Genomic DNA, 16,084 nt, shown 5'->3' with positions numbered 1-16,084 from the left:
ATGTTTTCTCTGATATGCAGAAGCTAACCCACAATAAAGGGAGGAGAGAGAATAGAAGTTCACTGGATTAAAGGGGAGTGAAAGGAAGGGGGTAATAGGAAAAGGAAAGACAGTAGAATGAATCTGACAAAACTTTCCTATGTTCATATATGAATATACCTCAGTGACTCTTAAAATCATATACATCCAAAAGACTGATTATATCTAATTAATTATATCTAATTAAAATAAGATATATTCCATGCTTGTATAAGAATTATCAAAATGGACTCAATGTTATGTATAACTAAAATCAATAACAAATAGCTTTTTATAAAAGGACTATAAAAATTATTCCAAATGGTAATCACTGGTCTGTTTCCCCATCCTAAATTCATTTATATAGTATATCTACTGCATTAATAGCACTGTAATTACCTTTATGTGATTATTAAGTTTAATTTTTTTCACTTAGATTTCTAACCAGCAATTCTAACAAAATATCTTCCTTTTCTTGATTAAAGATTTCCTCTCCACATAAGATCTTGCTGGATGACTCTATTCCCCAGGATACTACCTATAATTGGGGAAATTAACTTCTTAAGAAAACAATGGGAGGGGAAGAGATGGGGATTTGAAACAGGAAATATGATAAATAAGGTCAGGAGAATAGGAAAGGAAGTGTTGTGGGAGAATGGTAAAAGAAGGGCTAGCACTGTCATCTTGGATAGTAAAACAGTGCCAATCATCAGGTTTTGAAGGTAGGCCTAGTCAGCAAAAAGATGCCTATAGTGGTATATGGAGCTGACATGTACAGATGCATGAAAGCTGTTAAACTTTCAGGAATTCTACAAGCCAACTGTTAAACACAGCCATTAATAAAATTTAAATATATAAGTTTACAATTAAGTTAATTATATTAAGAATAAAATTTCACAAATACTAAAAATCATCACTTTTTAATCTATATCTTCCTTTTATCTGTGTTGAAGTTTGTGATAGAAACTCTGATAGAAATTCTGTATAATGGTGTGCTACTACACATGTCTTCCCAAGCAAACATCTCTTGCCAATTCAATCTTTAGTAACACGAGACTGCCAGCCTTGAAATCAATCATCTGGGAGTATTTGCACAGATGAAATTGGCAAACACTAGGAATCAGTGCTTTTAACCAGAACACTGCTAAGAACAGACCAGCAGAAGACAGGGAGGGGAAAGGGGAGAATTTCCATAGGAAAGACAAAGGGATACGATCGCAGACCAATATAAGAGAGTTCACCACTTGTAAGAGTGGAGGCCTTGCTGTAAGAGAAGACCCTAGGCAAGAACAAAGTACCTCAGTTTATGGGTAACAATGCTGCCACAGTTGTGCTTGGAGCAGTCCAGTAATAGCACCTTAAGTCAATAATAGCACCTTAAGTCAATGTGTTTTCTACCTTTTAAAATTTGGTTTATAACTTGTTAACATACCATGGTGTTAAGAAGATAGGCTCTGATACAAGCCTGCCTGGGCTTGAATCACAGTATGACACATCATTTTTTTGTTCAACTTATTTAAGTTCTCTGTGCCATAAGGCAGAACAGCAAGCATGCTTACCTCAATACCTTACTAAAGAATTAAATGACTGATAAAAAAGAAAGCAGCTACGGCAGATGGTAATTTTCAATAAAGGACTCCTCTCAGGGAATCATATTTGAGCTTGAGGAAAAAAGTGTTCAAGGGAAGGCAAGTACAGATTCAGCATGTTCAAGGAATAAAAAAGAAGGTAGGTCAGCAGGAGCAAGTAAATAATGTGAATAACTGATATGGGGTGTGAGGATCAAGTGTGGATTTTTAGTGTGATGTTAAACCACTGGGGTGTGTGTGTGTGTGTGTGTCTGTGTGTGTGTGTGTGTGTGTGTGTGTGTTTTAAGTGTGATGCTAAAACACTGGTGGGTTGGAGGGAAAAAAAGAGTGACATTTTTTAAAAACTTAAAATGAGAAATTTTAAAAATTAGTATGGTTCCTCTGTACGGAATTGACCACAGTAGGGAAATCACAGAAACAGGAAGATGATTGAGGAAGCTAGCCAAAGTGGTTCAGACAAAACACAAAAAGTAGACAGAATTGAGAGGTGATGCAGTGCCAACATCTCTCTTAGAAGGCTTGGAAAATCACCTCTCCAACCCTTACCTAAGTCTTCATCAAGTGTCTGATGAACAGAAAGGATCAATCTCTATTTCTCCCAGCTTGTTCCTGCTTGAAATGCTTGGAGTAATGATATAATCCATTTCTAAAGATAATAAGATACCAACTGGACAAAGCAAAACCCTACAGACTAATAAAGGAAGTGCCTCCACCTCCAAGATAACTAAGTCCCAATCCCAGGTTCCCTGACCACTTATTCTCCTGCCATTTCCTCCTGGACGAGTCTTAGATGTATACTCAAAGTCTCTCTGATAGCAAATGCCCATTTATACCCCAAAAATATAAGGAGTCTGAAACTCTCAGTGAATGGAAGTAGACTACTACCACACCCTGTTCCAACTTGCTGCTGTTTGGGGGACCCGAGTTCTAGAGGAAGCAGGCTGATGACACCTGTTTCCAGAGCTTGCATTCTTGGCCACAAGACCATCACCTGTCATTAGGCTTTGGTGAAATCCAAACCGATTCACCAGAAGAATACCAGGTCCTTTGTGCTAGGGTAAAGGGAAAGTCAGAAGTTAGGTGACTTGTCCTGCCTTCACTGTAGTTTCTGGGCCCAAGGAAGGAGTAAATAGTTGTTTTGTGTGTCATATGGCATCACGTTTACTTTTTAATCCTAAGGACTCACTAAGACATACTGTATTGTTTTACCTACACAAAGGCTACCAAAAAAAAAAAAGTGAGAGTAAGGTCTCCTCCATGTATTTAATACAGCAGCTGCCAAATTTCATCTGTAAAGACACAAATGGTAAATATTTTAGTTTCTGTCAAATATGTGATCACTGTTGCAATTACTCTATTCTGCTTTTCATAGTCCAAAAGCCAGCCGTAGACATACATAGAGAAATAAGTATAGCTATGTTACAATAAAACCTTATTTCCAAAAATAGGCAGTGGGCCAGTGGCTCACAAGTTGTAGTATACAAGCCTCTGTCCTAATAATAAACTTATCTGAGGGGAGGACAGGGGACATTACTGGGGATTGATCTTAGGGCCTTACGAATGCTAGGCAAATGCTGTGCAACTAAGCTACACTCCCAGCCCAAAGTTTCAATATACTGTATTGCTTGGATCAGATAAAAACTCTAATCCTTCTTCCTTGAAAGAAACACAGACCAAAAGAAAAATAAATTTGCAGGTATATTCCAGAGATTCACACACTAGCCTAACCCACAAAAGACATCAACAAAAAAAAACAGATTATGACCCAAGATTCAAGTAAGAGAAACTCGTGCAAATTCACAGGTACAGTCACATAAGAAATGCTACAAACAACAGCATTTCAAAAGTGCTATGGCAGGGCTGAGGTTGTGGCTCAAAGGTAAAGCACTCACCTACCATGTTTGAGGCACTGAGTTCGATCCTCAGCACCACATAAAAATATATTGAGCTCACCTATAACTAAAAAATAAATATTAAGGGGTGGGGTTGTGGCTCAGCGGTAGAGTGCTCGCCTCACATGTGTGAGACCTTGGGTTTGATTCTCAGCACCACATAAAAATAAATAAATAAAATAAAGATATTGTGTCCATGTATAACTAAAAGAATATAAAATATATATATATAATTTTTTTATAGTGCTAAGGCATAACAAAAGAAAGAACAAGACAAAATAAAATCAGCCAGGGTAAGATTAAAAAGGTTACCCAGAGAGGTTAAAACTTAAGGTGAATTTCAAAAAAAACCATATAGAAGCTGACTAGGGAAATAAAGGATAAGTTACGGAAAGGAGGTGAAAAAATATGAAAGGGCATAGAAGTGAATAAATACAGCATATTCGAGGAGTTATGTGCCATGGCTTGACCAAAGGGAACACATAAGCAAAAGACAGGACCAGAACAAGGACTTCTGCCTTGATGCTCTAGATCAAGGGGAGCCACGAAAGGATTAACATTATCTGTCCTGTGAACTTCTATACATAGTTGGTGAAGATCAAATAAAATAAACGACTGTTGTTTATTTAACATTAATCTTCACTATTTTTCAAAAATCTCCTTATCAATGAGGTCTTCCTTGATTATACCAAATGAAGTAAGAACTCTTAACTTTTATCTTGCTAAGCTTTACTTTTTCCCATAGCATCTTTTACTATCTGGCACACAGATTTATTCATGTGTATAAATGTATTTAATATATTATACATACATGAGCATATATGAACTCACCCAGCTCTTTCTATTCTGTAAACTTCCTGAGGGCAGCGACCATATTTGTTTCATTCAGTGCTATATCAGTGCCTAAAAAAGTGTCTGGTTGTTTTAAGACTCAATAAACTCTGGCTGAATGAATTATTAACTACAGTCTTTCTGTAAACAATCTGCTTCTCTCTCTTCAATGAATCTTAGATAAGATGACTGGACGAAAAATCAAAAGATGTATAATCTAATGCTAAGTGTAACAAATTTGTAGCTCAGTCCTTTAAAAGGTCACTTAAGCAGTGCATCTGTAATCCCAGTGGCTCAGCAGGCTGAGGCAGGAGGATCGTCAGTTCAAAGCCAGCCTCAGCAATTTAGCAAAGCACTTAGTAACTCAGTAAGATCCTGTCTCTAAATAAAATACAAAACAGGGCTGGGGATATTGCTCAGTGGTTAGTGCCTCTGAGTTCAATCCCTGGTACAAAAGAAACAAAAAAGGTCACTTAAAACATAACTAAGAGTCAAAAGGACTACAGACAAGAAGAGAACATAATAGAATCACCCCTTTTATTTAACCTATGGGCTTTACCCATCTCTTAGAGATTAATATATATATATATATATATATATATATATATATATATATATATATATATATATATATATTTTTTTTTTTTTTTTCAGATACACTCCCTGCCCACTCTAAACTGGCAGGCAAAGCCCTTTTACACAGCTTTTCTTAGAAAATGTCTCAAAGTACCTCATGCTGCATAAATAGGAATTGACTTGGAAACTTACTGACTTTTACCACAAACTAAAGTCATTCCAGATACAGACTTAGGTTGATTTCACTGTTAGACAATATTAAACAAATTTACTTGATGTTTAAAGTTACTTTTTATTTCAAACAAGCTAATCTTTTGCCAGTAAAAGATACTGGCCAATGAAATCCCTATAAAATATAATATATATACAGGATTGAAAATAAAAGCCCAGAGCATCCCTCTGCTCAGTACTAACACATAATGGTATTATTTTAAATGAAAATAATAAAAAACACAATTCATATACTTCCAGGATCATAACTTTGCATCACTAATATATAGGCAAATTCTAACATTTCCAGGAAGCATATATTTGGTCCATTATGACAAAGCCAGCAGATGGTGCTCAACAGATTTCTGTTGAAGTCTCTATTTAGTAAGAAAATTTTCTCCCTAACAAGGAACAACTTTTTCAGATGGAAAAGAAATCAAATTCAAAAAGTTTAAAAATCATGTAATGTATGGTCCCTCAATTAAAAATGCTTCTTTAAAAGAAGAGATTTGTTTAAAGTTCTAAGAGTATAGAATATGTAAGGTCTTTTAGTTTCAATATACAACTCTGCCTCAGTTTAGCAAAGCTAAATTAGCTTTGGAGAATGCTGGTTTTCCTGGTGGCTTTAAAAAAAAAAAAAAAAAAAAAAAAAAAAAAAAAAAAAAACTCCAGTCTCTCCCCCTCACCACTGTTTCACAACTCCGTGGAACTGTTAGAATAATTAAGTCAGCATTAAAAAAGAGACACTCAACCTTTTGTGACAGGACCAGATATTTGGTTGAAATGCAGACAACATAGGATTTTTATTAATTTTTGCTAAAATTTTTAGTGAAAGGCTGGAAATTATTAGATAACATTAACCTCTCTTGGCTCCCCATTCCTACCTTCTTCCTTGTCTCCCCTCCCAGAAAGCAGATGTTAGAAGCTTATTCTCTGATATTTGTTCACTGACTGAAAAGGAGACATATTCTGTCATTACACACTATATCGCTCTGACATCTGTTCTCACCCATCTCTCATAGTTACTTACCAGCTTCCTTGATTATGTATCATTCTTGGTTCTCTTGGTTTTCCTCTAAAGTCATCAATAAAGTTGGGTGGGCTGCAGCTTCTAGGATATTTGGTATAAAATGTATGTGCTACAAAGCACAGAAGAGTCTCCAAAACCTTTATCAAGTCACTCCCCTGAAACTCTTGGGTGGTCAAGAGGATAAAATCCTAACTCCTAAGCCTGCTCCTTCTATTTGTAGTGTACAAGGATATTCCATAATCTAGCCTAGTCCCTGCTTACCTCTCCAGCTTCATCTCCCTCATAAAACCCAAACCCTGTGCTACAATCATATCAAGCAGCTGACAGTTCAAGGTCATACATTTTTGTTTTGGGGGATTTGAGAGAGGTAGGTTTCAATCCACATACTGGGGATTGAATGCTGCTGCCAGTGCTTTACCACCAAACTATATTTCCAACCCTTTTTATTTTGAGATAGAGTCTTGGTAAGTTACCCAGGCTGGCCTCAAACTTGCAATCTTCCTGCCTCACCCTCTCAAGCTACTGGAATTACAGGTCAGCACCACTGCACCCAGCAAGGACATATATTTAAGCCTCACTTTTATTACTTGTCTCATTGGTTGGCCATGCTTCCCCCTACCTGTTAGAACAAGATAGCAAAGCATGAAACAACACAATTCTCTCTATCTTGAGTAGAAATCTGGGTTCCTTCCTCAGGTGAAAAGTCTACTTACCCGACTTAACATATACTATGCCTGACCCACTGCATGTAGATCAAGGTTCCTCCAATTCTTTGAGCCTATCAGATTTGGGCAATGGAAAATGCTTAAGTAGGAACCAAGCAGGCCATATATAATCACCTCTCTTCAGATATCATTTCTACATTAGGATACAACATACTATTATTAGTATGGGAAAAAAAGACACTCAAAGTTGGAAAGTGGGAAACAGCCAACTACATCAAAATTATGGAAGGAATTACAAATACAGAACAAGGAGGCATTGCTTGGTGGGATTGGTCTAATACTGGAAGAAAACCACAGGCTTTGAAATAACATGAATCTGAATTTTTAAGCAAGTACTTCAAATTCTTTTGGGAACCTGCTAGACTATAAATTCTATGAGGGTAAAAATTTTATCTATTACAGACAGTCATATTTGAAATGCATAAAACAAAATGACTTACTCATCACATGGTTACAATGTGCCAACACTGTTTTAAATGTTTTACACAGAGATGGGGTCTGGCTCAGTGGTAGAGAGCTTGCCTAGCATGAGGCCCTTGATTTAACAAGTACTACTGCAAAAATAAGTAAATTAAAAACTAACAAAACAATAAAATGTTTGTTTTACACAGCATTTAATCCCCTAACACCTATATAAAGTTATTAGCATTGTAACAAGGTATGGCGAGTACCCAGTATACAGTATATTCCCTTCCATCCTAGATTAACCTATATTTCAGAAGCTCCTTCTTTATACCTCTCTTTATAATCTCTTTTAATAAAATGTACCATTTTTCAAATACAGCCAAATAAGGAATGACAAATTTTAATATATTTCGGTTTTACTTAATTATGGGTAAAAGAATTTTTAAATGGATGGCAAACTGGCTTTATGAAAATCTTCTGAAAAAAAACTATACCCTATACTCAAAAGAGAATACAGGAACAGTAAATAACTTATCACATTAGTTTTAAAAGAAAATGTATAGGGCCTGGGATTATGGCTCAGCAGTAGAGCGCTCATCTAGCATGTGAGAGGCCCTGGGTTCAATCCTCAGCACCACATAATAAACAAAATAAAGGTATTATGTCCAACTACTTCTAAAAAATATATATTAAAAAAAAAGAAAATGTATAGTGTTTTCTTAAAACTGGTTACTCTTTCTACTTTATAACAATATGGGCATTAAGCAATACATAGTACTTAAAAAAGGTAGTAAAGAAGGCAATTCTATCATTTCAGATAATAACAATTTTCTTATCTAAGATGATAAGAAAAAATGTTTTAAATAAATAATGCAGTTTTTTGAAGTTTCCCTTTGAAAGTTGAAATTTTTTAAGCTTTGTGAAAATCTATATAAGGTACATTATACATTTCCAGGCTTTCTTAAGGACAGGAATATTAACCAAGCAACTGCAATGTACTAGGATCTTTATGTGTGAGTAACTGCTGAAAATCGAATGATACCTGTGAAGCACTGCCCAAAGTACCTGATACGTAGTAAGTATATAATAAAGATGAGCATTGTTCTTCTTTTTAACATCCAGTTTAATCCTCACAAAAACCCTGCAGTATGGGTACTACTCTGTTAAAACTTTTCAGATGAAGAATCAAGGCTCCTACAACTGGTTTTAGAAGTACTGCAGAAATTTAAAGCCTAGGTCCTTGCACTTTTCTCTGCATGATTTCTCTAAGTGTGGTCCCGAACCAGTAGTGTCTCCTGGGAACTTACTAGAAATATAAATTCTTAGCTCTGCCTTAAACATAGTAAATCATAAATTCTGGGGGTGCAGCCCAACAAACTGTGTTTTAATAACCCTCCACATGATTCCAATGCATGCTCCAGTTTGAGAACCAGTGATCCTACAGCAGTACAATCCATGTGCCAGTTATCACAAAGGTCTAGCATCTGGCCTAAATGGTTGCTCTTCCTCCCAACTGATTCCACTTTTCAACACCTTGTTCTGCCTAAATAATACCATCAAAGTCCTTATTTTACAAATCCTGAGCAATAGCCCACTTCCTTCTCACACCATCAGGGTTAAGAATAAGACAGTGCTTAGGCGCACACACACTCTATTTCTTTCCCTAATTCTGACTTCCTTGAGCTGAGCCGATTTCCTCTACAACACTATTCTTCCATGATACTCTGCCTCGCCACAGGCCCAAAGAAATAGAGCTGATCAGAGACTGAAATCTCTGAAACCATGAGCCAAAATAAATCTTTCCTCTTATTTAAAAAAAAAAGACACATAATAGCACTACATCATTAGGAACCTAGGCTTCTGGTTTAAATTCTAGCTCTGTCTCTTAGTAGGTTGCAAGACCTCAGCAGATGATGTAAGTTCTCTAAAATTGTCCATCTTGAAAATATAGGAAAAAGTTATGTCATGAGGTTGTGAGTATGATTAAATGAGAACATGGAAGAACATATGGCATAGTGGATAAGTATTATCATGTATTAAATATATGGAGACACTTATGATTATCATTTTAATACAAAATATATTTCTGCCACCTTCTATTACATACACAGGCACATACATACATTATGGCAACTGAAAAATCAATACAACCATAATCAATACTCAACATAAGAACTGGGGCTGAAATCTCAGAATATCATTTCTCAAAATACCCATTTTTTTCCTATAGTCAAGGAAAGAAACCATTTTTAATTCTGAGATTTATTAAGACATGGACAACATATGAATATACCAGATGTGGCAAAAATAAATTATATTTCACAGAGATCTGGAAAATGGGGATTTGTGGAGAAAAGACATTTGCTATAAAAATATCTGTGGTAATAGGTTCTTAATATAACGCTGCCTGGGATCCTTAACCATACAGAATAGAACAAACTAGGCAGTCAGCAAAACCTAGTAAGTTCTACTCAAAGTAGAAATTACGAATGCCAGAGGTGACTAAGGATTCTGTGTTCCTACAGTAAGTTGAGATTGATCTCAATTCTGTGTTCCTAACAGTAGTTGGAGATTGTCTTTAACAAATTCAAGATGATGACAGAAATGGTAGGAAATAAGCCTACAACCAGATTGGTGGGTCTTATGAACCAAAAAAGGAATGTACCATCACCTGAGCAGTAAGATAAAACTCACATTTCCTTCTGTGGACAAAACAAAGAGAGAGAGAGCTGAAAATGCCACCCTAGCTGCCAGATGCTTTGTACATCACATGGGGTCAGCTGTTAATCCAGAGTTTTGTGATGGGCTCCAAGGATGCACAAGAGCCTACAGCTTAAAAGAGTAAACAAACAAACAAAATTCTGAGAGTATTAAGTGGATACCTTTTATACTTAAGGGTAAGTACCCTAAGTTATGTTCTCACATAAAAGGATACAAAGGAAACAATAATCTCTGGAGCAGAAATGTGTACAAATGAGAAAAAGTACTAAAAATGTGCATCACCAGCCCACTCATCAATAAGTAAATTTGTACACCTTTCAGAAAATATTAATTTCTATGCCCCTGATGATGTAAATGCATTCTCCACATTCTATATGAATGGAGCTAATTTTGGACTTCCAAAGTATAACTTCGGTAACTTATACTTCTGAAGTATAACTTCATGAGTCTAAGCTAACAGGCTGATCTTATGTGGTAGAGCAAAATTTCAAAGAGGGCAAAGAAAATCTTTAACCTTATAATAAGCATACTAGAACGTTAAACTATTAAGTCTCACCATTTCAATTTCCCTTTGAGTAAAATAAGAAACTAATTTCTAATTTATAGATTTATCAAACCAGTAAAACAAGATTAGTATCATAAGAAGCACACACAGAGAATTCCAAGTAAATAACCCACACATAATACAAAAGAATTAGACTATTTTGACTAAAATTCAAATTTTTTAATGGAATGTCAGTCTGTTTCACTAGCACAGTCTCCTAAAACGTCAGAGCAGATGTCAAAGCAAAGTGGCACTCTGTCGCTGGTTTCTGGTCACAACGTACTGTCCTTTCATTTCTGGAGTGATGAGCCAAAAAAGTCTTCCCTTTGGGGGTCAAAAGCCCACAAACAAAGAAAGACCTCATCTTTGGCTAATCAGAAATTTATAAGCATCCACACATGGGGCAAACCACTTACTGAAGATGAAATTTAGTTCTAATTGGGACTGCTTAATTAAAAATAGTTAAGTGCCTATTAAAAATAGTTAAGTACCTACAAGGTACTGTGATACAAACTTAAATGAAAAAAAAGCAATAAAAATAATTCAATCCTGAAGTCTGTTTTAATCAATTTTTTCATTGCTATGACCAAAAGACCTGACAAGAACAGTTTTAAAGGAGAAAAAATTTATTTTGGGACTCATGGTTTCAGAGGTCTCATTCCATAGACAGCTGGCTCTATTTCTCTGGGTTTGAGGTGAGGCAGAAAATTATGGCAGAAGGGTATAATAGAGGAAAGCAGCTCAGGACGTCATACCAGGAAGTGAGACAGACCTCTGCTCAACCCAAAGGCATGCCTCCAGGGACCCATCTCCTCCAGCCACACCCTACCTACTATAATTACCACCAAATTAATCCCTACCAGGAGATTAATGCACTGATTAGATGAATCCTCTCATAATCCAATCATTTCACCTCTAAACTTTTTACATTGACTCACAAAGAGATTGGGAGCAGGGGACTCACATCTAAACCATAAGAAAGTCCCTGCCCTCAAGATGCACACAACAGAGCCACATGTGGCAACTGAGCCCTTTGCAATTAAGGGACTGAATTTTTAATTTTACTTCATTTTAATTAAACAGCCATGTGTAGCTAGTGACCACCATATTGAATGTAGCAGCTCAACATAATCTCATCACCAGGTATCCTCCAGTAAAGCCAGGTCCCTAAGCAACCCTATAACACTATGTCTACATCTAACTCAAAAGACTGTGTTTCCTTTTCTGGCTCTGCTCTTCCATCTCTCTACAGCCTATCTGGCTAGGCTGGCAGAGCACCATCCTTCCCAAAGGCTTCCCAATCAATTCTGTCAATATATCATTCCTCTGCCTTCTATGAGCTTCACTACCTGCATAGTTTGTGTAGCACTTGAACAAGTATTGCTGGCACTGTCATTAACTACTCATCAGAGCCCCTGCCTCCCCAATGAAAAAATATTTTTCTTTAGTATCTTCTTAATTTCTTCAATTTTCTCTAATTCACCTAATTGGTACTTCATAAAGACTTGTTCTGAATAAACTAAAGGTACAGAACATTACATTTCAATCTTCATTAGACAGCAAGTCTTTTTTTTCACTAAAAAGCTTAGAAAACATCAAATTATTATAAAAATTATGCTGTAAACATGCTCTGAAAAGTCTCTGACCTACATACTTTGTCTGTTCTGCAAGTGACAAGGAAAAGTAAGAAAATACTACTTACAGCTGGACATGATGGCACACACCTTATAATCCCAGTGGCTCAGGAGGCTAAAGCAAAAGAATCACTAGTTTAGAGCCAGCCTCAGTAATGTGGTGAGGCCCTATGTAACTTAGCAAGACCCTCTCAAAATGAAACATAAAAAGGCATTAGGGTTGTGACTCTGGTTAATAGCCCTTGGGTTCAATCCCCTGTATCAAAAAGAAAAGAAAATACTATTTACAAATGTAAAGCACATTAACTTGAAAGCAAGTTTCCGAAACTGATTAAGACATCCAACAAAATTCCTTCTGCAATTCTTGCTCTGTGAAACTATCAAAAGCCAGATTGAGGAACACTTGACTTCCTTATTTCTGCTGGCACTAGTGACAAAGTGTCGTTGTTTAAATACAGGTCTTAGATTTGGCTGGACAGGGCCACCAGTCCACAAAATATTGGAGTAGACCCATGAGAAATGTATTGTTAACCCAGGTTGGTAATCCATTTAAGAGATCAGAAGGCTGATAATGCACTTTGTAGTCCCACAATGCAAACAAACAGCCAAATGAGAATCACAGATTATTTCAACTACAGCTACAGAAAAAATACATTTCCCAAGAACAATGATAAAACTGTGAGATGACTAAACTGGTCCTCTTCTCTACAATCAGGAAACTGAGAACATTAAGCTCAGGCAACCTAAGTTCTACAGTTCTTTTAAAACACTAACTAATGCAAACTGTACTTACTGAGGAACATTTTTTTTCTTTAACTGATTAAAGTTTTACAGCCTCCTCCCTCTGAGCAAATATCTGCACTGGCACACTTATCTTCTAGTATCATCTGAGTTCTGAGGTTTGCTTTAATTAGCATGAGCAGACCACATTAATCTACCACACAAAGTCTAAGTCTTACCTGAGGCTGGAAACCTTAAGTCCAGAGTGGACAAGAATCCAGTGTGGTATCAAGAAATAAAAAAAATAAAATAAAAAAAAAACTGTTTTCCAAGATCTAAATGCAAGTGTAAGAGATATGCCTTTCTGATTTTCCTTTTTAAATGGGATTTTTAGCCATTCACAACATCTGAATCCTACCACCACTGCAGCTGCTAGTGGCACCCTCTCAATCTTCATTTCTCTGGATGTAAAGTGGAAATATTAACCAAGCCCTTTGTTTGCTGTTAGATTAAAACAAGCAATGTGTATTAAGTTGCTGGCTATAGTACATTGCCAAAAATAGGTTCCCAGGAAATACAAGTATCTTATTATACTTTTTCATTCCCTTAGAAAACAGAGAACAATAACACCATAAAGATTGATCCATATTCTAACAGCTACAGTTAAAATCATTCATTAGAAATGGTTTTGTTTTGTGCTTTTTAAATAAATCTAGTGCCAGAATTTTTTTTCTTACGATGTTCCTCTATTGTCAGGAAATTTTTGCCTCCTTCCAAAAGCTGTAACATGCAAAAATATTCAGTACTAAGAGAAAAAAGAAGAAAGGAAGAGGAACATAATAAGCCAGCTCTGTTGAGGTTCTGGAAATTTGTTTTGTAATTGAAATGGCTCTTCCCCTTGAAAATCTAATAAACATGGGTTTTATCCCAAACATATGGCAGGTAATGACTATTAGTCCATATATTACATTGGAACATGTCTCAGAACAAAATTTATATCTTGCATCTGCATGTCTTATCAAATTAAAGTACTTTTAAAAGATGACTTTGCAGGGGGAAAATGCCTTTGGTTTTCCTGAGGGAGGCATAGACATAAGTTAATGTAGAAAAAATATTCTTTATAGACATAAAAAAGCAAGTTTCTAATTGAAGAATCTGAGAAATGCACCCCAAATGTTTCCTCTTTCAATGTGTTCTTATAGTCATTTTGGTTAGGGGATCATAGATGTCTAATATAAACCATTAGGGTCAGTGTTAGGCCCAGTAATCTCCTCTAGAGTGCTCAAAGTTGCATGTGACATTAACCACAAGGTATCTGTAGACCACTGCAACACTTTGAAAACCAGTAAAGAATATTATTCTAATACAGAAAAGGCATCAAAGAACCTGTGCAGAAGTTGCATTTCATATGAGAAATGCCTTCCTGTTCCATGATCTTGACATGATTCTCACTGGTCCAGAGCTAACAATTCACCATCCTCTTGAGGAAGTTCTAAGTATAAATATGAAATATCCAATCATATATTTTATAACTATTACTGACTTCCCTAAGTCAAAAATTACAATACATATTTTATTCTATTTCTCCCACTTAAGAGTAATTTCAAATAATAATCACAAACTATTCTATGTGTCTGTCTACAGCTTACAAAGACATTCTAATCCTTACCTGTCCAGTACAACAAGGAGCTCTCTTTTCAAACATTACTCCCTTCTTCACCATGCTACACTTTTTCCTCTTGGGCCATTTATTCCATAACTTACACTGTAACTACTCTGTGCATATAGTCTGAATCTTAAATTCAGACCAATTCTTTAGTTGTCTTGGCCTAACTCCTGCACATTGGGCAGACTAATTATCCGCAAGTTCTGCCACCTAACCTTATAATCATAGCCCCTTTGGAACTATAAACCAATCCTTCAATCTCCTTGTTGCTCACTTTCCCCAATCTTCCAGAAAATTAGGCTCACCCATCTCCAAAACAAAGTGACACCTATGACTCATCAAATTTTTCACCCAGGCTGACCTCTCTCAGAAAGTCCATTCCCACTTGTAGAGTTGACTGTAGGACATTCACTTGGGTGCAAAGTGGTGGTAGGACAGAAGTGACTCACTAGTATAGAAAGTATGGGATTCATCCAAATCTTCTCTAATTCTTGAGAACTACTGTCTCCTTGTACCTTTAACCTATCATAAGAGACATCAAATCCCTTTCCTCCTCCTTTGGAAGTCTAAAAATCTTCCTTCCTTTTCAGCTGTTAGTCTAGGGGAGGATATATTTACTGCTGCTAGTGTGGTTACTAGGTCCGGAAGTGCTTAGTGTGTGGGAGTAGTGGCAGGTCCTATTTAGTTTGTTTTCTAACTACCAACCTTTCCTTCATGTACCTGAATTTTTCTTTTATCAGACAGCACTCCTCATCCCTTCTCTCCTTGGGGAAAACACTATCCTAACATTTTAGAGCCAAAGGATATATATACTGTTCATAAAATATATTAGCAGTCACATGGTTTACTGCAAACAAGTAGTTCAGATCCCAAGTCCCATAAGGACTAATGTTAATAATGACTCAGGAGTCAAGATACAGGCACAGTTTCTAGCATGTTTTTCAACTAAGTGTTTCCTTATTAGCAACATCTTCAATCACTTTTCCTTGTTAGCAACATCTTCAATCACAACGGTGACATCACTGAAATTCTGGGCATACACAGGGTAAATTAATAAATAAAAGCCAAGAACAAGTGAGCAATTTGAAAGGGAACTGTTCTAACCAAAAGTGAATTGACTAAAATATTAGCTTTATCTATCCTGCTTTTCATTCACTCACCATATCAATGCTTACTGAATGCTCACTACATCTATATTAAATACAGTTGTGATAGTTCAGATGGGAATTACATTTGTTTATAAACCATGTATAGCTACAAAGGTAGAGACAATGTTTTGCTCAAATCTCAAGCAATTCATTACTCATTATGAGCTCTCTGCTGAAGTTAGCCCTTTTACCTATTTTCAAAGACATAACTTACAGAGAACCAGAGTGTCCCATTTTAGGATAATCCAGTATGTAAAAGGTGCTTCCAAACTAGAGAAAACATTAGAGGGGCAAAATGAGCACTCACACCATCTCCTTAAAATATCCAATTCCTCTCAAACAGATAAATTTATGTACTCAACCAATTGACCAAAG

This window comes from Callospermophilus lateralis, unplaced genomic scaffold (genome assembly GCF_048772815.1).
Source record: "Callospermophilus lateralis isolate mCalLat2 unplaced genomic scaffold, mCalLat2.hap1 Scaffold_63, whole genome shotgun sequence".
NCBI lineage: Eukaryota > Metazoa > Chordata > Mammalia > Rodentia > Sciuridae > Callospermophilus > Callospermophilus lateralis.
The sequence above is the reverse complement of the archived record's forward strand: the minus strand, read 5'-3'. Positions refer to the sequence as shown.